Here is a 26,437-nt window from a genome sequence, read left to right as displayed (position 1 = left end):
TTTTAGACATCACTAACAACATTTATTGAAGATCAAGGCCAAGCTAGCTATTTTCCCCCTTTAGTCCTTTGCAACCATCGAAGTTCTCTAATTCTACAGTTTGTCTGATTTTATTATCACCCAAGGATGCAAGATGATTTATTTGTTTACATAGGTTCAGATTATTCAAATATTCTTTTATCTACTCTGTAATAACCATTCTTTTTCTATTGCCTTAATTGTATCTTACTAGACATCTTGGTTTTGTTTTATGCCGTGTGGCCTTAGGATATACTGATGTGCTTAAACATTCTCACACATACTTTAATATATTGTAAGTCACTTAAACTCATTGTAACTTGTCTTCGCGCTAAGAAAGCATCATGGATTGCTCTCTTGGGAAGAAACACTAAACCAAGTGATCTTTTCCTGCATTCTAACGTGAATACACCCAGGCTTTGGAACACTCTTGCCCTGCTCTCCTCCACATGCTGGGCATATCCCAGCACCTTCAAGAGAAAGAGAAGAGAAAGCAGAAAGCCCCTCAACTATCAAAAGAGGTTCTCAGTAGCATAGAGGCCAGAAGTGTCCAGGTACCAAAAAATACCTCAGAAAGGGTTTTATAAAATCTTTTGACTACAAAGCTAAATTAGTCTTTGGTCCTCGTAGCATGCAAAAAAGAGAAGCAGTCTAAGTAATGACACCTGCCTGTCCCAGTTGGACTCCAGCTTGCTTTCCTTCGCTGCTTCTTGGAGTCTGAATTCCGTGTTTGCTTAGTTAATGTTTCCTCTCTGTGACCCACAAGTTGCTGGGTAATCTATCTGCAAAGTTAGAGATTGAGCTGAGGTTGGATTGCAGCCAGCCCCACCAAAGTCTTGGAGGTCTCCAGTGTCCTCTGTCTCGATCCCTTTGTGGCTCATCAGAAGTAGTCCTGTCCCTGTGAGTTCCTCTTCACCTCTCTACAGCTGAGGGCATGGCTATGGGGCCCTTGGCTCAGAAACTCTTCAGAATGGAGTCACATCCCTGAATTACATGTGGAATGGATGGGGCCCAGAGTAATTGCCCCATTTCATCAGAGAAGACCTGAAATTAATTCCTCTCTTTAATAAATTACCCAGGGAACTTCCCTTTTCCAATTTTCCTTCTGGTTTTAGGTTCTCTTTCGTTTCCTTTCCTTCATTGTTCCCCCAATCCCTCCTGGGGCTGGAGCTCATAAAATTGTTTCTTTTCCTGCTGAATCCTCACGGTTTATGGTCATTGGTACTGGAGATTCCCTGTGGCTCCTGAATTCCCCAATCATTTCCTTCCTAATAGGAAGCAGCAGGTTTAGAGTGGTTGCCTTGTCTTCTTTCCAAGCCATAAAATTTTCTTTCTTCCTTGTGATTTAAGAACCTCTAGGATGCTCCGTGGGACCCCCAGCAGCCAACAGTAGTTAAACTCCTACGAGTGTCCTGCTACTAGATTCTGTGTTTATGGTGACCTGTGTGACCACAGCAGCCAAGCCATCATCAGCTGGTGGGTGAAATTTTCAGAACATTTAAAAATGCCCAGCTCCCACTACACACCAATGAGGTGTTGATTAATACGGCTAACTTTAACGTAGTCAATGAAGGCCATAAAAGCCATCTGCAGATCTGTGTGGCTGACCCAGGGCCCCCTCGCAAAGCCCAAAGAGAGATCATTTGGCTGTACTAAAAGCACTGCAGGAGGAGGAAACAGAAGCTTTATGCTCTCTATCCTTGTGCCTCATGGGGAAAACTCCCCTTGCTCCACTCCCCTCACCCACTACCCCACCTGCCCCACACACCCCATTGATATACATTAGCAATTGTGTCTAACCAAAGAGGAACACAGACATGGATGCAGTGGTTTTTACTTGAAGACTTCTGTCCCGCAAGGAATGCAAGGCCTTTTACAAAAATGGCCATTTCCTGATAAAGGAGAATTGCTTATAAAAATGGAAAAACCAAGACACAGATAGAAGATAGCCCAAAGTCACGTTTGAGAGTCAGGAGTGGAATGAATGTGGCCCTTGGTCTTTTCCAGAGTTGTGTTGTATGCGGCACTGTGGACAGTGATGTTCTCAGAGCAGCTGCTGCAGGGCAGGCAGTAGTTTGAGCAGTCAATGCAAGTTCCTGGCCTGGGAATCTTTGTGCTTTTTTATTTTCTCAGGATTCTTGGGGCTGATGGGACCTTTTCCCAGTCCAGGTCCACACAGTCAGTTTTCAAGAATTATTCACAGATTCCTATGTGTAGACTGAACTGCCAAGTCACCACCTACCCTTGGCTCACAACACTGAAATCATAATTACACTGACACAGGCTACCATAGGGGGCCCCAACTAGGACACTTGACATTTACAGATAGGAAGAGCATGACTGCTTATGTAAATTACATCATAAAATGGAAAGGAATTTAATTATTTTCTGTTGATTTGGCAGCAAAACAAAATGACTTTTAACAAAATATTTAACAAGGATTTTTTTCATGTTGACTCTTAGGAGATTTATGTTCTGGAGCAGCTATCCATTCACAAACAGTTAAAAGGCAACATATATAAATACAACCTAATACTTGTCATTAAATTGAGTTAAATGTTGAATTTTAAAATTTCCTTTTTAGTGTGTGTAAGCAATGTGTAGTGGTATGTGGAAAATAGCTTCTATGTGCCTTTTGTTGAAACTTCGCATCACAGTTGTATAATGAATGGTGTGAGGTGAAGGTGGCTTAGTGTAGTGGTATGAATCCAGGCTTTGGAGTCAGTCCAGCTTCCTGGGATCAAATCCCAATTCTGCCACTTCTTAATTATGAGATGCTGGGTGGTAATGTGGCCTTTCTGAACCTTGGTTTTTCATATGTAAAATGGCAATGATCACCCTCTACTCTATAAAGTGGAGGCTGAAGTCAGTTAATTTATATGAATCTCTTAGTTCCATGCCTGCTACATAAATAAGCACTTGAGAAACAGTAATAATTATTATGAAGGGAATGTTATAAATTTCAAACATGCCCATGTGAACCATGACAGGGCTGGAGAGTGGCTGCAGGGAGACTCTAGAGGGAAAGATCGCCAGCTATGCTTTGCTTCCACAGTTGGAAGAGGGAATATTTCACCTAGGAAAGGTAGGAGATGAAAGCTAAAGATGGCTATTAAGTTAGAAGAAGGAGCCATTCAGTAGAGTTAGAGAGAGAAACTACTGAACTCTTTGAAAGATACAACCATAGACCTATGGAGAAGACTCTAATCATGTAAAAGTGAGAGAGAGAGAGTGGAAGTCATTGCTCAGATCACTCCAGCTTTTCACTGGTGCCCCCAATATTTGTGTTCTAGAGTATACTGTGTCCACTGGGGGACACTAAACGGCCCTGGGCACCATGGTTGGTATTTTGAATAAACCATCACTGAGCTGGCATCTTAGCTTAAGCAAACATTCTGGTGGAGGACGATAATCAGAGGTAAAGGCCTCAAGTAAAAAGCAGAAAGAAATGTGCAAAATGAGTTTAAATGGGGGGAAAAAACTAAAGGAAACCTGAAATCAAATATAAAGCCAGAAAGGGAAAAAGAGAATTGATTTTATGATAGATCCAAAAAAATCTCCTCTGCTGAGAGGGACCCAGACTTCAACCCTCCTCCTACTCACTAAGCAATGGCAGCCCAGGTTACGCATCCATCCTGACTGACTCAAGAATAACGCCTGATCTGACCCACATACCATCAAGGGGGCCCTGCCAGAATGAGGGCCAAAGGGACCCTTTTGAGGAGAAGCTTTGATACTGGGGATATGAAACCCAAAGGTGGAGTTAAGGCATTGCTAAGCATCAGTGGATTCTGGGAATCACTTATCCCAGGGCCTCCGAATGCTTTGGAATCAGGTGGATATCTTGGTTAGACAGTTCTCAGACCAGAGTCTCACTATTTGCCTTCAAAAATGCAAATCTTCCTGCCGGCCCAGGGATGGCACTGTTTGAAATTAAATCAGAAAATGTCAGCTCAGAGTATGGATCACTGTTTTTCAGGCAATTGAGGAATAGAATGTCCAGGTCATGCATGTTCTGCCCATTAGATCCTGAAAATGATTTCTCAGGCTCAACAGTTTCACAGGGCATATGTGGAAGACCGATGTTCATTGATCTCCTTTCTGAACCCCTTTAGGATGGTAGAATATTAGGTATTTACAAGGTCCAGCTTTGTGAAGACCAAAAAACTGGTCCAAGAGATAAGGCAACAGCTAAAGAGGTTGATGGTCTATATATTGATCAAGCTGAAGTCAAGGTCATCTTGACTGAGGAAAAGTCCCCTGTTCCTCTGCCTAAGAAAGCCCATGGGCTCTCCTGGGGCATGGGAATGGCCTAGAGGATTCCTGAGACAAGTCAGTCCTGGTCCTTAAGGTCACCCACACTGTTAGGCTCAGCAGAAGAACATGCCTTCTTGGAAGAAGCAAAGCCCAGGAACCAAGTCTGTCACATAGAAGCCTGGAAGACTCCACTGTTTTATTTTTTCCATCTACACAATGAGGATAATAGCGGCATACACCTCGGAGGAGTAGTTCAAAGATTCAATGAAATAAGTATCTACAGTGCTTAGAACAGTGTCTAGCACATTCAATTAATGTCAACAAATAAATCTCAATAAATAGCACTCAATAAATGTCAGTGATGAGGACAATGAAGAAGGGGAGGAGGAGGAGGAGGAAGGACATGTCATTCAATGTCAATTAAAGCCAAATCCGTCAAGAGATCAGTCTTTTAGCATTTAGTAGGAGAAAAAAATGTTTTCTCCAAGGGAAACTGATGAGAATATATATTTTTTCCCCATGTGCAAGATTCTCAAAGTTAAGTTTTAATCTTCAGTTGCCACTATGTTAACTCTTGTGTTTAGAATATTTTCTTTTTTCTCTCCTTGGTCTTGATCTTCTATTTTATTGCTCTTGTCTTTTATGTCCTTGGTTGTAAGCTGCCTGAAATTCCTGTTGGAAAAGGTGGGATATAAACAATAAAATAAAAATAAAGAGAAGACATTCCATAAAAGTTTGCTGAATTTATTGAATTGTCAAATCTTTCCACATAAACCAGACTGCTTCTGAAAAATGAGTAAGTGCAAGAGAGAGCAATAACAGAAAAACATTCTCCTTATTTTCTTGTTTATGTATCAAAATTCTACCTGGGAGAGCAGTCCCATTTCTCTTACTTCCTGGAGCCATAATGCAAATCCCCTTTTCCTTGTATGAGGATCTGAGGACCTGCGTGAGGGCAGCTGCCTCAAGAGGCTGATAGTCCAAGTTACACGCCATCTGTTCATCCTCTGCCTCGAGGCATGTGCCATTTCTTGTTGGAGTGGACAACTTCAACTGCTGATTCAAGCCCTCTCTTTTATCATCCTTCCACCTCTGCCTTGCTCTGACTCACAGAGGAAAAAAGAAAGAAAAGCACACCTGCATCCTCAAGGATCACAGATCCCATTCTTGAGGTTGCTATGGTGATGGACAATTTTAAGCATCAGGGTGCAGGAGCCACTGGTGCTGGGCAAATCATTGGGTTACAGAGTTACAGATGGATGGGTGCAGAGAGAGCCCCAGAGTGCCTCCCAGTTTGAGAAAATGACTGGCTTGTCCAGCTCGCTCTCCATACTCCGGCAAAGTCTTTCTGATGGAAAGGCAGCCACTTCACACACAGATTAATCACTATCTGGCCCTTCTCACACTCCTGGTGTGCTCTTGTGGAGTTCTTTTTCCATTATGCTCTAATGGGCTCTACAACAATGTGCTAAGGAGTAAGCAATTTGCTCTGAGGGCTCCAAGTCCAGGTGATGCTAAGAGAAGCCCAATTTCTCCTCTGATGAATACTTGGGAAATGGCCTTTCCCTCTGTGCCCCTAAACCTATAAGCTTCTGAGCTTGGTTCATGCCAGGACTGGCTTTCAACAGTTTGGGAGTGACAATAATGTATTTTAGGCTGATGTAGTCCCAAGTCTGACTGCACTCTGATGGCATCCTCCTCCAAAGCTTTTTCTTGCTCAGCTTTCTTTGCACACTCCTGTCCCCTACACAACTGGGCACTTCTCTCATTTTGCAAAAGGTTAAGTCCATTGGAGAAAATCCATAGGGTCTAAAACCCAAGCTGTTTGTGCTGACTAAAGTGAACTGGCAAGGAGAACAATGCCCCACAGCAGACAGTCGACAGAGGATGTCTCAGACCCAAAGTTGTGGACCCTGGTGGAGACTGAAGGTGGGTGGAGACAGGACACATTTCCAGACCCCATTTTTGACAAACTCTCCTACGAGGTGGGGAAGGCAAAACTCTCGTTTTCCCAGTCTCCCGTTTTTAGGAATGGCCATATGACACCATCTTGCCAAAAATGCCTGCTGGGGCCTCCAGGCAGGTTTTTGTTTTTCCCAATATAAAACTACTACTCTTTTGTTCCTTCTGCCTTCTTTTTTCCTTGAATAAAGACATGATAGCTGGAGCTCCAGCAGTCATGTGGCAACCCTGAGAGAAATGCCAAGGTTCCTAGGGCCTCAGCCCTGGTATCATTTAACCTCTGAACAAAGACTGGCAATGGCCTATCTCGAGACATCTTGTTTGAGAGAAAAACAATTATTATTTATTTAGACCATTTTTGTTAGATTTCCTTTTACTAGCAGCTCAGTGTTTTCCTCATTGATATAGGTCCTCTCGTTTCCATATTCTGACTCTTTCTCAAAATGTAGAGGTGTAGGAAGAAGCAGACACCAAAACCAAGGAAGGGACACTTCTTGGAGATTTTACACTGTCAAAGTATCTGATTTAAATCATTTGGCAGTTCCCAGTGGTCTTCCATGCACCATTTCTACTATTTCTAAAAGTTGGCCAAACAGATAGATGAAAAAAATGCCCAACATTTCCAATCATTAGAGAAATGCAACGTAAAACCACAGTAAGATTTCACCTCACACCTGTTGCATTGGCTACTATCAAAAAGATAAAAGATAACAAGTATGGGCGAGGATGTGGAGAAAAAGGAACTCTTGTGTACTGTTGGTGGGATTGTAAATTAGTACAGCTATTATGGAAAATGGACTGGAGCTTCCTCAAAAAACTACAAATAGAATTACCATATGATCTAGCAATCTCACTTTTGGGTATATATTCAAAGAAATTAAAATTGGTATGTCAAAGATCTGTTTGTACTCACATTCACTGCAGCATTATTCACAGTAGCCAAGAAATGGAACAACCAAAGTGCCCGTCAATGGATACATAGTTTTCGTTAAGTGGTATTTATACATGATGAAATATTCTTCCATTTTTAAAAAGCAGGAAATTCTGTCATTTGCAACAACATGAATGAACTTAGAGGAGGATATTATGCTAAACGAAATAAGTGAGGCACAAAGAGACAAATACCACATAATCTCACTTAAATATAGAATCTAAAAAGTCAAGTCCATAGAAGTAGAGAAAAGAATGGTGGTTAATAGAGGCTGGGGGCAGCAGTAGATGAGGCAAGGGGAGATCATTGGTCAAAGGGTATAAAGTTTCCATTAAGAAGAATAAGTTCTGGTGATCTCTTGCACAACACGATAACTGAAGTTAATAATAATTTATATCTCAAAACAGCTAAAGAACAGACAGGCATGATGGCTAATGCCTGTAATCCCAGTACTTTGGGAGGCCAACGGGGGAGGATTGCTTGAGCCCAGGAGTTTGAGAACAGCCTGGGCAACATGGTGAGACCCTCTCTCTACAAAAAAATTTTTTAAATAGCTGGGTCTGGTGGCATGCACCTATAGTCCTAGCTACTTGGGAGGCTGAGGTGGGAGGGTCACTTGAGCCCAGGAGTTCAAGGCTGCAGTGAACCATGATTGCACCACAGCACTCCACCCTGGGTGACAGAGTGAGACCCTGTTTCAAATTATAATAATAATAATAATAATGAAAAGAGAGTATTTTAAATGTTTTCACCACAAAGAAGTGATAAATATTTTAAGAAATTGATATGTTAATTACCCTAATTTGATTATTCCACAATGTATACATGTATCAAAAATCATATTGAACCTCATAAAATATATACAATTATTATCTATCAATTGAAAATAAAATAAAACTTAAAAAAATAAAAATAAAATAGAAGTGGCCCAGGTCAGGGTTTTCTTAGAGCTTCAGAAATTCTTCTGTATGCTATGACAAACGCAGAAATATTCCTATTTTTTCTGAGCAAACCATTTTGAAACAAAGGAAGGGAAAAGATAGCACAGTAGAATTATAAAGTAACTTAGCCCTGTAATTTTCTGCAGGCATAGATGAAAGGACTCTTCAATAAGCAAAATTTTTAAATGCCTCAAATGGGAGCACAACAATAAAGACAGAAATGGGACCCTGATTTCCTTTTTCCTTTTCATATGACAAGCCTCAATCCCAACAGCTCAATCTGCTGTCCCTTTAAGAAATTTTCCCCAAAGAAGAAAACTGGAGATGGCACAAGGATAAGTCCAGCTCCTGAATATGGCAATGAACGATTTACAATATGAATTTTTCCAAATCATTTTCATTCAGTTTGTGTGTGCTAGTGATGTTAGCAAATGTTCTGAACACTCTGTTCCACCTCCTGGACTCTGTATCCATAGTTCATTCAAAAGTAGAGCCTGGCTGGGTGTGGTGGCTCATGCTTGAATCCCAGCACTTCGGGAAGCTGAGGCAGGTGGATCACCTGAGGTCAGGAGTTCGAGACTAGCCTGGCCAACATGGTGAAACCCTGTCTCTACTAAAAATATAAAAATTAGCCGGGCGTGGTGGCGGGCACCTGTAATCCCAGCTACTCAGGAGGCTGGGACATGAGAATCACTTGAACCCGGGAGGCCAAGGTTGCAGTGAGCCGAGATCATGCCACTGCACTCCAGCCTAGGCAACAGAGTGAGACTCTGTCTCAAAAAAAGAAAAAGAAAAGTAGGGACCATTTCTTCCAAAGTGGGAAGAAAGCAGGAGACCCAAGCACCTACTCTCCTCTTACATCAGGCCTCTACCAGGTCCTCAGATCATGTAAAAATAAGGTGAATAAAACTCCTATTCTCCAGGTTTGTCATCAATTTCCTGTTTCTCCAAAAGTTCTTCTTCAGCTTTCTTCCAGGGCCTTTCTCTCTCAGAAGTCACATAGGTTCCTCAGGAGACTCCAATTTTTTTGTGGCTATTGTTGCCCTCTATCTAATCCAAGGGTCTGAGAGAATTCTGAGAAGACACAGAGCACCTGCCAGAATCTTCTTTGTCCTCGGACCTAGAGGAAAATCTTTTAATGCACGACATCATACACATCCTTTTGCTTTAGACAAAGACTTGCTACCTTGGGACTGAAGAGCCAGAAAGCCTGAGGACTGTGGCCGCCAGGATGAACCTTCATAGAGGATCCCCGGGAACTGCTATGGACGGACTTCACTTTGTGTTGCCTCTAGATAAAGGAAAACTTTTGCCCCAAATATACTTGGGAAATTGTCCTATGACCTGTTCATAAAAGGAAAAGATAACTTTTCAAATTATTTAATAAGAGATATTAATCCATTCTTTCATTTAACAAAACATATTGAATGACGGCTGTGTGCCAGGCACTAGCATACTAATGAACAAGATGCACCCTGCTCTCATGTAGTTTACAAAATGATGCAAGACAATGTAATAGAAACATCGTAATATGGGATGATAAGCACTAAAGAAGAGCATGCACGCTGCAAGCGTGCAGAGTAAAGTGAATTAACCAAAGGAGGGACTCCAGATGTAAGAGGGTCAGAGGGGCTCAATGTCATCACTCCAAGCATAAAAAGAATTTTAAGGGTGTGTAACACATGTTTTTCCAAAGCAGCTGCACTCCTGTGTGCTGCCTGACTCCTGGGTGTGGACTCACAGGTCCACGTCTTCATAGACTCCCAGAGCTAGATGGTTAGATTTCCCTCATTTGTCCTCAATCTCTTCGTGTCCTTATTCAACAGAGAAACAGGGAAGGAAATAGGCTTACCGCCTAAGAGAATGCCCCAATTTCCCTCTCTTCTTGGCAACTTCAGCTTCCTGTCCTTGGTTAATAGGTCATTCCTCCAAAATGAAAAGCTAAATTGATGTTGAAGAATGATATTTATTTATTTATTTATTTATTTATTTATTTATTTATTTATTTTTGAGACGGAGTCTCGCTCTGTCGCCCAGGCTGAAGCGCAGTGGCCGGATCTCAGCTCACTGCAAGCTCCGCCTCCCGGGTTTACACCATTCTCCTGCCTCAGCCTCCCGAGTAGCTGAGGCAGGCGCCCGCCACCATGCCCAGCTAATGTTTTGTATTTTTAGTAGAGACGGGGTTTCACCATGTTAGCCAGGATGGTCTTGATCTCCTGACCTCGTGATCCGCCTGTCTCGGCCTCCCAAAGTGCCGGGATTACAGGCTTGAGCCACCGTGCCCGGTCAAAGAATGATTTTTGAAAGGGTAAAATCATGACTCATAAAGATAAAAAACACACACATTAAAGAAATTATTTAACTTATTACTAATGCAGGAACCAGGTAGAAGGTACAACTAGTTCAAAGGAAAATGTAAAAAAACAGAGACATCAGGAATATTGAAATTTTCAAATGGAGGCAAAACTGGCTTTCTTCACATTTGAGAAATTAAATGAATCTCCACCTGATGGAATTTATTTGTATATCTATAGACAAGAGTTATCTTGCATTGCTATCAGTTATCTACAACTTAGAGAGTCTGATAGCATCTTGGAGGGGAAAGTAAAGTCTGATTTGTTGAGACCTTGCCTTGAAATTTGCCATAAAGCCTGTCTTTCAGTGGGGAGGAAAGGTAAAAGAAGATTAGGTGAGGTTAATGATTGGTGGACACAGCAAGATGAGGATGTTGAGGGAAGGGATATCTTGGGATATCTGTTGATGTTTTCTGTTCAAGAGTTGAAAGGCCTTCTGAGAAGTTCCCATAATGAACTGTGTTGGTCATGCTTCTCCAGGGAAACAGAAACAGAGAGGTGTTTCTTTTTAAGGAACCATCTCATGCCATTGTGGAGGCTTGGAAGTCCATAATCTACAGAGCAGGCTGGAAGGCTGGAAATTTCAGCAGACATTCATGTTAAAGTCTTGAGTCTGCATGCAGTCTGGAAGCATTTTTTTCTCTTCAGGACCTCAGTCCTTTTTTCTTTAGGCCTTTAATGAATGAGATGAGGCAGAACCACACTATGGAGGGTAATCTGATTTTTCTCAAAATCTACCGACTTAAAAGTTAATCCCATCTAAAAAGTACCTTTCACTGCAACACTAGACTGGTGTTTGACCCAACAACAAGGTACCGTAACATAACCACACTGAAACTTAACACTTATGATCACATAGACAATAAAGCCGCTTGCAGTTTTTATCTTCCTGAACATGAGTCCTCTGGAGCAGTAAAGCTATGCTAATAAAGACAATGGAATAGGAAAGTCATGCTAATATACACAGTCGGCTGTGTGCAAGTAGATGATTTTGGTTCTCAACTTTTTTTACATTACAGCTTACGTATTGTCTATCATATCTTTATTATCATAGCATCTACATTGTTTGCATCCATGTTTACAATCATTATTTAGATTAATTCTCTGTTTGATTTCATCCAGTCTTTTCTGTAATTTCAGTTGGCACATAGTGTCTCTACCCTTTCCCTCCGGGAGGCTCTCACAGCAAAGGCCTCATGTACTCATGATAAAGAGTTTGAACTTTTTCCAATAGGGATCTGTGGAAAACATCTTAGGTCGCTTTGGCCTGCAAGTAACACCAGAAGGCCCAAGTGAAAGTGGCTTACATGATAAGAACATTGAATATTCTTACATAATAAAAAGTCCAGTGGTAGAAAGCTTTAGGAACTCATCAAAATAGGGCTCTGGGTCACTGTCTCCCCATGACCACAATATGGGAGTCCAAGTCCAAGCACCACAGCTTAAGCACACAAAGCCCCAAACAAGGAAAAGGGATGTTTCTCTCGATGTGTCTTTTATATGAAGAAGGGATATATTTATCTGAAACCCTCAGAAGTCTTCCCCTCAGGTTCAGTTGGTCAGAACCAGGTCATGTCCCCATGCCCTAGCTGTAAGGGAATCTAAGAGGGCACATATTTGGCACTTTCAGCATCTTTAATGGGGGTCCAGCTCTACCACCGACCTGGATAGGATAGCACTGGGGATTGCTGAGGAACAAGCAACTAATAGTGTATGCCACAGATGGGCTTTGAGCAGGAGACTATGTGGTGAGATCTGCACTTGGAAGACATCCCTGCTGGCAACATGGAAGAAGGACTGAAGGAGGCAATAAAGAAGTGACAGAGGGTAGATGGACAGGCAGATTAAAAGTAGGTAAGGGGAGATGGTGGAGCATTAGTGGCCCCAGATGAGCAAAGTTCTCCATGCACCCAAGTGAGACACCTCTTGAAACTCACAAAAGTAGTAGAGGGACACTTTCAGGAGTCATGATGCTACATGAGCCAGTGACTTCTGTGTTACTGCAGTGCCTAGTTACTACAGTTACTGCAGTGCCAGAACCCCTTCTCAGCCCGCCAGCTGAAGAGGCCTGGGAAAGTTAGGGCTATAGCAGACACGTTGGCATTCATTTCCCTTAAACTTCCAATGACAGTTAATACTGAGCTGCTTTATGTTGGAAACCTCAAAAAGGCTTCCTCAGGGCCAATTGACGTAAAGGTTTAAACAGGTTTATAGAACAGGATTTCCAGAAAGCCTTTCAGCCTAACCTTTCAACAGCTGTCATATCTACAAGCTACCTGGAAAGATTTTTCAAAAGACCAAGACATTAATCTCTGGCCTTTGAGAGTTTGTTCCTGGTTTGAGGAACAAGACTTATACACATGCAGACTGTACAAGATAATGTTCTGATTAGGGAAGTTGTGGTTGTAAGGGACTAAAGCCAATACAAATAAAGGGTAGGAGATAGAAGATTGTAAAAATCCATGCCAGCCAAGGGTAAGAAAGGAAGTTTAGCAGAGCCTCATGATACCAGAAATTGCCAGGAGCTGAAGCCCTTCTTTCCGCCTCAGGGGAACATGGTGGTTTAGGCCCATATTTCTCTGTATGGATTCCACCCTCCTGCTTCTTTAAAAAGAAAAACAAAAAACAACAAAAATAAACCCAGCCTTTTCTGCTTACTATTCCTGCACAAAGCCCAAGGTGACCACCCTAGTACCTGGATCTATGTGACACCTACTTCTACCCAGCACTTAACGGCCGACAAACCACAATGTCTGTGTCCCTGAGTTCAGCCAGGAACTAGGCCATGTTGTTGGCAGATAATCAGCCTCTGAATGGGGCTCCCCAGGGTCAGATGCTGCTCTCTGCTGCAATCAGCTATATTTGGGGTCTCAATCAGTGCGGGCAGAGAGCGGATACCAGATATGCCTAGTTAAACAGCCAAGATGCAGTACATACTGAAACGGGTACCCAGACAGCTTAAGAAACTAAGGGTGGAGGGTCTGTGGAGTCAGAGAGGGCATATGAGGGCGTTTCCTAATTAGACATGTTACTCATTTTTTTAACATCATCTCCTTGTTTTGTGTATGTTTTTCCAAGAAGATGGAGTCAGATACCAAAAATAGAAAGGTGAAGAGCGTGCAAGTCTTCCCAGGCCGCAGAGGAGGAGCAGCAGGTCACTGGGAACTGGGTTTCTCAGACCATGTTTTCTGGGTGTCCTGAGGGCCCAAGTCTCCTCACCTCTCTGAACCTCATTCCTTCATCTGGAAACTGAAGGAAAAGATGTAAAGCGGCTGAATTAAATCATTTCTAATGTCCCTTCCAGCGGTGTCATTCTGTGACTGTGGCCTTTTTCCTTAAAGGAGGTGTTGTGAAAATAAACAAGTGAGAAGCAAGTCTTATCCTAGAAAGAGGGCCTCGTTACTTTTTGCTGTGGTACACTGTTGTCAGCATTAATCACTTCTCATTTTTAGAAAATAATGTGCGGGCCGGGCGCGGTGGCTCAAGCCTGTAATCCCAGCACTTTGGGAGGCCGAGACGGGCGGATCACGAGGTCGGGAGATCGAGACCATCCTGGTTAACACGGTGAAACCCCGTCTCTACTAAAAAATACAAAAAACTAGCCGGGCGAGGTGGCGGGCGCCTGTAGTCCCAGCTACTCGGGAGGCTGAGGCAGGAGAATGGCGTGAACCCGGGAGGCGGAGCTTGCAGTGAGCTGAGATCCGGCCACCGCACTCCAGCCTGGGTGACAGTGCGAGACTCCGTCTCAAAAAAAAAAAAAAAAAAAGAAAAAAAAGAAAATAATGTGCGATAGAAGGAACCAAGATCTTAACTGTGAGGTATAGCTAAAAAAATAAAATAGGCTAGGTGTGCTGGCTCATTGTAATCTCAGCACTTTGGGAGGCCAAGGCAGGAGGATCACTTGAGGACCAGGAGCTCAAGACCACCCTGGGCAACAAAACAAAACCCTGTCTCTACAAAAAAAATAATAATAATAAATAAATAAATAAATTAGCAGGGAATGTGGGAGGATGCACCTATGGTCCCAGATACTCAGGAGGAGGCAGAGGTGGGAGGATCACTTGAGCCCAGGAGGTCAAGGCTGTAGTGAGCTTTGATTGAGCTACTGCACTCCAGCCTGGGCTAAAGAGCAAGACCCTGTTTTTAAATAAATAAATATAAAAATAACTCACAGAAGGAGACCTCCATTCTCTGCTGCAGTCTGTTCTGGTAGCAATGGAAGCAAGGATGCAGGTACACCCTTTGCTTGTCACAGCTGAAATGCCACTAGCCAGGAAAATCTGAGTGTGGCGCCAGCGAACTGCCACTAATGCGCCTGGGCTGCTCCCAAGTGACTCTGGGGGCTAATGGAAGAACTGAGGACTGAAAGGATGGGGGTGCAGTAAATTGATAATTAGGAGGTTTATGGAGGGGCCTCTGAACTTCCAACCTGACTCAATTTCTCAGCTTGAAGCAGCCGCAGCCCCCTTGGCTGCTCACCTAGAAGAGGCAGGTTCCTGCCTTGGAGCTACTGCAGCCACTTGGCATCCCTCAGAGACCAGCTGCCGTGCGTGACCAGCATGCAGGGCTCCCTCATATGGGAATAAATTTAGCTTGACCTTTAGGAGAAAAGGGAAAAATGTCACCTTCCTAGCACAGGTGGTAGGAAGGTGGCCTCTGTGATGAAGAATAACCTCACTGTACAGCTTTTCAAGGAGGTAGAGAAAGGCTCTAAAAAAGAGCTGGGAGTGAAAAATTGAGGCCACAGCAAAGCCACACAGCATAAAGTTTAACTCCTCCCCATGATGGTCCCATAAGTCCCATTTTCTTGGGATCTGATTTCTCTCCTTTCCTTCCAACCATTTTTGGAAATCTCACTGACTTAGAAAAATAGCCAGGGCCTTGTGTGTCATTAAACTGGACTTGGCAAGGAGGCTGGCAGCACTTACCAGGTGATGCCATTTTAAGGGGTGGGATCCAAAGGGATAGGTTTCTGTCCAAGCAGGTGACCAGGACAGCTTCATTGGTGGGACTTTGAGGGGATGAGGATAAGCAGGAGGGATTCAAGTGCTTTCAGTATCCTTCACCCACAAATGTGCACCATCCTTCAGAGAGAACTATGGGACCCAACCCTGGTTAGAAGCCTTGGTCCTGTTTTTAAGACAATCCCTCTAGTCTGAGAGACATCGGTTCCATTGACCTGGACAGTGCTTAGTTGATAATGACAAATGGAAAGCAATCCTCTGACCAGAAAAAAGACTGTGTCGGGTAGCTGGGTCTTGAAGCAGGTGACGTTTCAGTCAGGGCACACCACAGCTTGAGACTTTGCTGGTCCCCTTGGTGTGTCTGATGGTGTCTTGGAGTGAGAAGGAAGGCTGGGACTCCCTGGAGAGATGTTCATCTGGCCTGAGTGGACCCAGAACAGTCGCCAGCTGTCAGGTTGGAGTTTATGGGACACAGGAGCTAGAAGGTGACTTCTTCCTCCCTTTGGCCCACACAGAGCCTCCCAGGTTCACCTCTTCTATGAAACCCTCTCTGATTACTTCAATCTCCATTGATTTGTTCCCCCCTTTGAATTCCTAGTGGAATTATTGTTCCAACACTTAATGGGATCATAGAGTTGGGTGGATGTTACTTAGAGACCATCCATTGTATTGAGGGTTGAGATGAAGGTATTTCACAGATGAGAAATGATATCACAATATTATGAGGGAAATACTATGTAATACCCCCATTTTATGGCTGGGAAAATTCCCTAACTCATTCTTAGGAAGGTTAAATAACTTGACCCAGAGTCCACAGGCAGTGAGAGTCACAGCCCCTGCTCTAAGCATGGCCATCGTATCCGCCTCCTCTTGAGCAGCATGCATAAGCCTGGTGGCTCGGCAGGGAGGGTGAAAAGTCCCACAGATTCAGAACCTTCCCTCTTTCTTTCTTTCCTTTCTTTCTCTCTTTCTCTTTCTCTCTCTTCCTCTCTCCCTTCCCTTTCCTTCCTTTCCCTTCCCTTCCCTTCCCTTCCTTCCTTCCTTCCTTCCTTCCTTCCTTCCTTCCTTCCTTCCTTCCTTCCTTCCTTCCTTCCTTCCTTCCTTCCTTCCTTCCTTCTTTCCTTCCTTCCTTTCTTTTTTGAGACGGAGTTTTGCTCTTGTTGCCCAGGCTGGAGTGCCATGAAATCTTGGCTCACTGCAACCTCCACCTCCCCGGTTCAAGCACTTCTCTAGCCTCAGCCTCCCAAATAGCTAGATTACAGGCACTTGCCACCATGCCCAGCTAATTTTTTGTATTTTTAATAGAGACGGGGTTTCACCATGTTGGCCAGGCTGGTCTTGAACTCCTGACCTCAGGTGATCAACCCACCTTGGCCTCCCAAAGTGCTGGGATTACAGGTGTAAGCCACTGCACCCAGCCCAGAACCATCTTTCGTAAGACCGCTGCCCTTCTCCAATTCGTTGATTTGTTCCATCCACTTTCTCATTGGTTACACAACAGGAGGTACAGTGAAGTTCAGCATCAACTATATCGGTGGGCCTCATTCTAGTCATGACTGTGACCTTGGACAGCATCATGAGCCAAGAAGACAGAACTGATTCAGCAGGGATGGGCAGAGTCCAAGAGTAATTCTCTTTTGGCTGTGATTCATTGCAGGTGGGCGGAAGAGAAAGCAGCGAGGCAGGGAGTGGTGGAAAAGTACAAGGATTCTGGAGCCAGATGCCTTGGGTTCTAAACCCAGGATTCTCTACTTACTAGCTGTCTGACCTTGGGAAAATTATATAATCTCTTTATGCTTCTATTTTCTCATTTATAACATGGGAATGATAAAAATATGTACCTCATAAGATTTTTACAAGGATAAAATGATGTTGTATTTATAAAGCTTTTAAAATCATATCTGGAATACATTAAGTGCTATACTATGTTTGTTAAATAAGGATTAACAGGAGGGCAGCAAGAGAAACTGTTAACAGAGTGAACAGACAACCTACAGAATGGGAGAAAATGTATGCATCTGATAAAGGTCTAATATCCAGAATTTATAAGCAATTTAAATCAATACGCAAAAAACAAATGATCCCATTTAAAAATGGGCAAACAACATGAACAGACACTTCTCAAAAGAAGACACACACACAGCCAACAAGCATATGAAAAAATTCTCAATATCACTAATCATTAGGGAAATGCAAATCAAAAGTACCATGAGATACCATCTCACGCCAGTCAGAATGGCTATTATTCAAAAGTCAAAAAATAACAGATGCTGGTGAGACTGTGAAGGAAAGGGAATTCCACACTGCTGGCAGAAATGTAAATTAGTTCAGTCATCATGGAAAGCAGTCTGGAGATTTTTCAAAGAACTTAGAACTACCGTTTGACCCAACAATCCCATTACTGGGTATATACCCAAAGGAATATAAATTGTTCTACCATAAAGACATATACATGTGTATTTTCATTGCAGCACTATTCAGAATAGTGAAGACATGGAATTAACCTACTTGCTCACCAGTGGTGGACTGGATAAAGAAAATGTGGTACATATACACGATGGAATACTACACAGCCATAGAAAAAAGAATAAGATCATGTTGTTTGCAGCACCATGGATGGAGCTAGAGGCCATTATCCTAAGCAAACTAAGACAGGAACCGAAAACCAAAAATCACATGTTCTCACTTACTAGCTTGTGCTTATGCCATGAGGCCATAAAGGGCAAGTGCTCAGGAAGGACAAGCTTTCCCTTGCCTGATTCACCCCTCAAGTCATATTCCAAGCACCTAGTAGGCAAGAATTGTGTTGCTTTTGAGTTTCTACCCCCATAGCGACTGACACAACTGGGGAATAGAATAGATATATAATAAATACCTGTTGAATGACTCTCCCACACATTCCTTACACTCGTCAGCCTCTGGCCTTGCTTAATCCCACATTAAGTTTTACCTAGATGGTGGCAGGTCTTCTAACTGGCCTTCTCATCTCTATCCCTTGTTGCATCTGATGCAGGCTGCACACAGCTTCTCAAATAGCCTTCCCAGGGCACATGCCACTCCAGTGCTCAGAAACCTTTGATGACTTGCCCTCATCATAAGGGTCTTGGCCTACAATTCAGGCTCTGTATAATCTGTTCTCAGGTGACAGTTCTAAAACTGTTTCCCTCTACTTTCAGTAGCTGTGCTCTCACCACTACTTCCCCACTATGGACATCTCCTACTTCTCCATGTTTGATCTGTCCCTCATCTCCATATGTTCAAATTATGCCCCCCTTCAAGATTTACTCAAATGCTCCTTGATCCCTCCAGCTAGAAGGGATTTCCCTTCCTCTGAATTCCATAGTCCTTTGTACCTACCCTGCTTATCATCATATTCTGGTCTGTCTTATAATTATTTAGGAAGACAAATTACCTTCTCTTCTGTAAGAATGCAAGCTCTTCAGGGCAAGTTGTGTGTAATCTATCTTTGTATCTACTACAGGATCTAGAAGTGTTCCTCACAAATGCTAGGCACTAAACAACTATTTTCTGGATAGATGGATGAGTGGACAGATAAGCCCGCTTGATGCTGAATAAAGTTTCTGTGGGGAATCTTTCTTCTTACTTTATCAGAAGACATTTTAGTCCCAGGATCCATATTCACTCATGAAGTAAGGGATGGAACTGGGACTCTAAAGCCCTAATTTTGCTTGACTTGACAAATGTGTTAGATGACCTTCAAATTTCAAGATGGTACCCTAGAAGGCAGAGAAGTGAAAAAGGGAAAGCCCAAGTCCAAGCCCTAAAGGAAATCCCTCTCTCCTGGTCATATTCAAATTCACTCACCAGGATGCTTATGACAATATGAATTGTCCTTTGCCATTAGAAATTAGAAAATACCACTCAAGAGGCGAAATGCCCCCCGAAATTGAAATTACTTACCAGTCACTGGAGGTGCTGAGCATAGAATTCACAGCTGAGAGGAAAAGGAGGGAAATATCATCAAGTATCAGTTATGATGTTATATAAATAAATAATCTGTCCACAAAAGAATTTTGTGAGATGGGCATTACTTTCCCCATTTTACATGAGAAAACTAAAAAAGATAAAGTAATTGCTCAAGATAACATAGCTGGAAGTGGTGAAGCCTGGATTTAAATAAACTCTGACATCCAAATCCCTGCTCTTTGCCCAAAGCAATAATGTCATACTCTTTGTTAATTCTCACTGCAGTGTCACCCAAGTTAGATGATGTGCTTCCTTATGTTTATGCCTTGGATGCTTCGTTGTTCTTGGTGGCCTCTTCTTTAACACCTCCACTGTATTAGTCACGGTAATTAACCCTAATTGCTGTAACAAATCACCCTCAGAATCTTAGTGGCATGACACAGTAAAGGCTCATTTTTCACTCATATCATAGTTGGACACAGTTGGGCAGTTCTCCTCCAAGCAGCAACGTAGGCATCCAAGCTTCTTCCAGCTGGAGATATGGCAACCTTAAACATATGGCTTCCACTGTTACCATGGAAGAGGAAGAGGGTGAGCTCAAGTGTGCTATGACTGAGTGATACAGCCTCAACCTACTGCAAAGGAGAATGGAAAATGTAATCTTCCTGTGTGTCCAGGAAAAGGAATTAGAGTTGGTAAACATTCATCAGTCCCCGATATACCTATTGTATCAACCAGGGTTCTCCCAGAAACAGAAGGCATGTCTAGCAGGGATTTTGAATTTAATGGAGGTAATATTTACAGCCATGTGAATAGGGTTAAGGTTGGAACCTATTAAAGATGTTGAGGCATCCAAGGACTAGAAAAACAGGAAGTTTATACCACTGCTAGTCTTGGGACAAGTAGAGGGAACCATGCTATCAGAGCCCAGTAAGAGCTGGAGCCATGGAAGAAGGGCCTTCTGACAGGAACAATGGCTGTAGAGGGATACACCCACTGTCAGCACTGCAACACTTAGGCAGAAAGGGAGTGGAGGAAGAAATACCCTGACCTCTGTCTCCTTCTACCTCAGTCTCCTGCCAATGCCTCCCTACGGTTAAAGGCAACTGGAAGCCTCAGAGTAAGAGAGCCTGGGTGATGCAGTCCACAATGGTCAGCCTCTGTGGCACAGAGAATAGCAGACAATGAATCTTGGGGATGCAGAGTCAAAGAATAAACAGCACACTGAACCATTCCATCTAACCTCCCCTCCCTGAGAAGCATCATTGTCCCTTGGGTCTTTCCCTGTGTGCTAAAACTGGAACTCTCTATGAGGAGAGGTCCAGGGCTGAAAGGACCCCTGTTCTGAGAGATCTTGACACACTAGGCCCTGAATCACAGCCCTCCACTCCTTTCCAGTGTCACTCCCTCTGTCCTTCTCCACCTTCAGCAACCAGCCCCTGGAACATACATCGAGTTGGTTCTGTGTTGATTGTGATTAACTGTGCAGAAACACTCACAGGAACTCAGTGCTCTTGCAGGGCCTGGAGAAGCAGCTGCAGTAATTACTGTGAATTTCTGAAATGGAGACTAATGGTGCAGGTTCACATCTAAAATGCTTTTGATCCTCTTCATCATTAAAAGGCCATTAAAGGTACAACACATATATTACCAGACATCAAATCTACATTGATGTGAAAAGAAATTAGGCCAATAATTGTTCCCAAGGCCATTATCTCCAGTGAGTAAGGGCACATGGCACCCTTTGTGGTTTTACAGAAGGGCTTTCATTGACCCTGATCGGTTTAAGCTAGACTGCATTGATTAAGTACGTACTATGTGCCAGCCTAATCAGATATCTACTTCTGTGACTACCTGATTTAAACTGTGACTTTTAAGAACTTGCCCTCTGGCTTACAGGCTGAACCTGGGGAAAAAAACTCACAGACCTTGAAAGACTACAAAAGTTTGTGGCAATAGCAATGAAAGGGTCTGCATAAAATAGTGACCCCAGCAAGACAGGCAAAACCATAATGTGTAAAATGATAAAACAGGGACTGCAGAACCATCCAATAGAATGCTTTGCATGTAATAGGTATTCAATCCATATCAGTTTAATTAAGAAATTAACCAATTACTCAAAAGAGTCTTTCTTTACAGGCTTAATATAAGGATAGAAATTAAGTCATTCTTATTGGCTTAGGTCCTAACTACTTTCTCTTAACTACCACCAAAGAGATTCTCCACCCAGAAGACTTACTCTAGGGTAAGCTCTCCTCAGCTAATCCCCACATCCATATTCCTAATCATCTGTCAGCACCCAGAAGACTCATCTACCAACCCATCCGTGTCACCATTGCACCTTCGGTCTGGTTTCTCATTGTCACCACACTCCATTTGTCACCCAGGTGAGGTTAGAGGACAACAATGTGGTCCTTACGTTTCCAGGTCTTCCAAGATGGGAAAGAGGATGAGGAAAGGATTCAGACAGGAGAGGGAACTCTGGGATTCACGGGGCACTGACTTCTCCAGAGAAAAGACTGGGGGCAGAAAACAGTGCAGAAGTAAACAGTGATAGAGAAAGAGAGCCTCACAGAGGGAACATCATTAAACACAGGGCACATGGCTTATCAGCTCTTAGAGCCTTCATAAGGATATCTTTGGAACGATGGCAGACCCAGTCACTGTCAACAAAATGGGTAAAAAGAAATAGGTATGGGTTTGAGCTCAGCCTTGGTCTCCTGGAGCCCCTCAGCCTTAGAAGCTGAGGCCTAGATATGACTGGAGCCTATGGAGAGGGTGATGACTGCAGGCCCAGAAGAGACCAGGGACAGAGAAGTCATTCCTAAAGTACAGGTCATCCTTGTATCTGAGGCTACTTTCACTATCAATGGACTTAAATGTCCACTAATAGGGGGCTGGTTAAGTAAATGATGGTTCAGCTATTTATTCTAATTCTGTGTATACCGATACAGAAAGATCACCAAAAAAAGGAGTATAAAAGAAAAATACAAAGGGCACAAAAGGTAGTATAATATGTTGTACTACCATCTATGTAAAAAAGGAGTAAAAGAATACATGTTTGCTTATATAGGCACACATTTTCTCTAAAAGATATGTAAGAAGCTAATAACATTGGTTGCCTGTGGGAAAATGAAGCGAGTGGCTGGAGGTCTGAGGCAAGTGGGAGAACTTTCACTTTTATATTTTAAAAAGTTTGAATGTGGCTGGGCATAGTGGCTCACGTCTGTGATCCAGGCACTTTCAGAGGCCGAGGCTGGCAGATCACGAGGTCAGGAGATCAAGACCATCCTCGCTAACACGGTGAAACCCTGTCTCTACTAAAAATACAAAAAATTAGCTGGGCGTGGTGGCACGTGCCTGTAGTCCCAGCTACTTGGGAGGCTAAGGCAGGAGAATCACTTGAACCCGGGAGGCAGAAGTGGCAGTGAGCCAAGATCGCGTCACTGCACTCCACCTGGGTGACAAGAGTGAGACTCCATCTCAAAAAAAAAAAAAAAAAAAAAATTGAATGTGACTATTATTTATTCAAAATATAAAATGAAGTAAAATTATTTTTAAGTGACTGGGGAAAGGAACTATCATTTATTGAAAGTGTATTAGGTACCTTGCATATGTTGTCTAGTTTACTTCTCTTAATAATCTTATGAGGTGCTTTTATTTGTATATAATTTTTTTAAACTCACAAAAGTAACACATAATGCAGCAAATCACACACATTTGCAAAAAACCACTTTTAATTCCCATTACCCTCAGAAATAACTATTGTCAACATTTTGGTGTAGTCTTTTTATAGTTTTATAGTTGTTTTTATAAAAACTGAATTGCAGTGTTCACACTGTTTTTTAACTTGTTTTTCTCATTTCTCCCCATATCATGAACATCTTCCCTTGTCAACGCTATTCTTCTACAAGGTAATTTTAAGAGGGTGCGTGAATTGTTTCATATGGATGCATCACAATTTTTCAATGAACTCAGCATTTTAAAATACCGTTATGAACATTCTTTTATACATATTTTATATAGCTCTGATTCTTTTATAATCACTTTTTCCCAGAAAGATTAAATAACTGCTTAAGTTCACATGGCTAATAAGGAGTACAGCCGAGATTAGCACTTGGTATGTCTGCCCCCAAAACTGGAGTTCTTTCTACTACCCCACACTACCTGGGCCTGCTTACTAAATGGTGAGTTTTTAAGATGTGGTTGAGGGGAAACGTTCTAAGTATTGTTGCACTGCTCCTGCAGGAAGATGTTTCAAGTGAATATGACAGCTTCCTAGAGGTGGGGAAAGTAAAGCTCACTGTTACCAGAGCTGTGCAAGCCTCCCTTCTCACAGATGAGACTTCGGGGAGGTCATCTGTGCTGGGCTGTTTGTTGTTAATTTAGCATTATCATCCCCCCTCTCCTAAAATCTCTGCATTTCAAGAGAGAAGCCTGGAACTACATTTCTGAGGATCTCTCTTCCTATATGGTACTGGGTTATATTCTGCCACTGACAAGCACATATTTGAGATTTAAAGCAGAAGAGATGTCAAATTTATCTGGTGGCAACTGGGGGCAAATATATAGGCAGATGGCAGAACTGAAGTTTGCATTGATTTCTGGGTAAGATTCTGCAAATCACCTGCTTTGGTAGTTCAAGCAGCTGAGACTGAAGTGGCTTCTTTGAGATCCCAGCATGTTTCAGTTTTTTAACCTATAGCAGTGGCTTCCCTCACCTTCACTCCCCCAGCTTATCCAATGTTTGTCTAAGTCAGACTCCATATTAAATTATTTCTACTTGAAATACCAAGATGGCTTCCATCTTCTGACTATCCATTACCAAGATTTTAGATGAGAAATATGGTCTTTCTGAAAATTAGTGAAAATATTTGTTGAACCCCCAAAAATTATTTACAAGGCCAGTGTGCTGTGTGGTTTCTTCATCTGTTCAGGTCACTTTTTTTCAGATATGCTGTACTTACTCAATAAACATTAAAGGAGCAGATACCATGTGTCAGGCATCTGGATAGTGCTGGGATCAGAGATACACACATAGTCTAGTAGGAAAGGCAGCCAGAACAATAAACAATACAAGTCATTGGCCAGTGTGATTAAAGCCAGTTGAGCTAAGTCTCATCTGTGCCCTATCTAAAGGGTATGGAAAATTGCTCATGTATAAGAAGAATCAATATCACAAAATAGTCATACTGCCCAAAGTAATTTACAGATTCAATGCTATTCCCATCAAACTACTATTGACATCCTTCATAAAATTAGAAAAAGCTATTTTAAATTTCATATGGAACCAGAAAAGAGCCCATAGAGCCAAGACAATCCTAAGCAAAAAGAACAAAGCTGCGGGCATCATGCTACCCGACTTCAAACTACACTATAACTACAGTAGTATTTGGCTATAGTAGCAGTAGTTTTGGCTACAGTAAACAAAACATCATGGTGCTGGTACAAAAACAGACACATGGACCAATGGAACGGAATAGAGAACTCAGAAATAAGACCACACATCTACAACCATCTGATCTTCAACAAACCTGACGAAAACAAGCAATAGGGAAAGGATTCCCCATTTAATAACTGTTGGTGGGAGAAATGGCTAGCCATATGCAGAAAACTGAAACTGGACCCCTTCCTTACACCTTATATAAAAATTAACTCAAGATGGATTAAAGACTTAAATGTAAAACCCAAAATTATAAAAACCCTAGAAGAAAATCTAGGCAATACCATTGAGGACACAGGCACAGGCAAAGATTTCATGATGAAAACATCAAAAGCAATTGCAACAAAAGCAAAAATTGACAAATGGGATCTAATTTAACTAAAAAGCTCTGCACAGCAAAAGAAACTCATCAGAGCGAAGAGACAACCTACAAAGTGGGAGAAAATTTTTGCAACCTATCCATCTGACAAAGGTCTAATATCCAGAGTCTACAAGGAACTTAGACAAATTTACAAGAAAAAAACCAACCCCATTAAAAAGTGGGCTAAAGACATGAACAGATACTTCTCAAAAGGAGAGATTTATATGGCTCACAAACATATGAAAAAAAAAGCTCAACATCAGTGATCATTAGAGAAATGCAAATAAAAACCACAATGAGATACCATCTCACGCCAATCAGAATGGCAATTATTAAAAAGTCAAGAAACAACAGATGCTGGAGAGGCTGTGGAGAGATAGGAACACTTTTACACTGTTGTTGGGAATATAAATTAGTTCAACTATTGTGGAAGACAGTGTGGAGATTCCTCAGAGACCTAGAACCAGAAATACCATTTGACCCAGCAGTCCCATTACTGGGTATATACCCAAAAGAATATCAATCATTCTATTATAAAGATACATACATGCATATATTCATTGCAGCAGTATTCACAATATCAAAGACATGGAATCAACCCAAATGACCATTAGTGATAGACTAGATAAAGAAAATGTGGTACATGTACACCATGGAATACTATGCAGCCATTAAAAGAAACAAGATCATGTCCTTTGCAGGGACATGGATGGAGCTGGAAGCCATTATCCTTAGCAAACTCACACAGGAACAGAAAATCAAACACTGCATGTTCTTAGTCATAAGAGCTGAACAATGAGAATACATGGACACAGGGAGGGAAACAACACACACTGGTGCCTGCTGGTAGGGGTGGTGGTGTGGGGAGAGGGAGAGTATCAGGAAAAATAGCTAATGCATGCTAGGCTTAATATTAAAGTGATGGGTTGATAGCTACAGCAAACCACTATGGCACACGTTTACCTATGCAACAAACCTGCACATCCTGCACATGCACCCTGGAACTTTAAAATAAAATAAAATAAAACAAAATAAAATAAAATAAAATAAAAGGTGTGGAAAATAAGCTTCATCTATCCAGATGTCTCTTCTCTTTGGAAGCCTCCCTATTTCCATAAGCAGAGTTAAGTGTATGCTCCATGGTGCTTCCAAGGTAACTTGTGTGTGTGTGTGTGTGTGCGTGCGTGTGTATATGTATGTACCTCCAGTAAAACTCTCAATTATAGTGATTTGATCTGCCCCCATAAGACTGTGATCTCCTTGAAATAAGATGTGATGT

This window comes from Macaca mulatta, chromosome 7 (genome assembly GCF_049350105.2).
Source record: "Macaca mulatta isolate MMU2019108-1 chromosome 7, T2T-MMU8v2.0, whole genome shotgun sequence".
NCBI lineage: Eukaryota > Metazoa > Chordata > Mammalia > Primates > Cercopithecidae > Macaca > Macaca mulatta.
The sequence above is the reverse complement of the archived record's forward strand: the minus strand, read 5'-3'. Positions refer to the sequence as shown.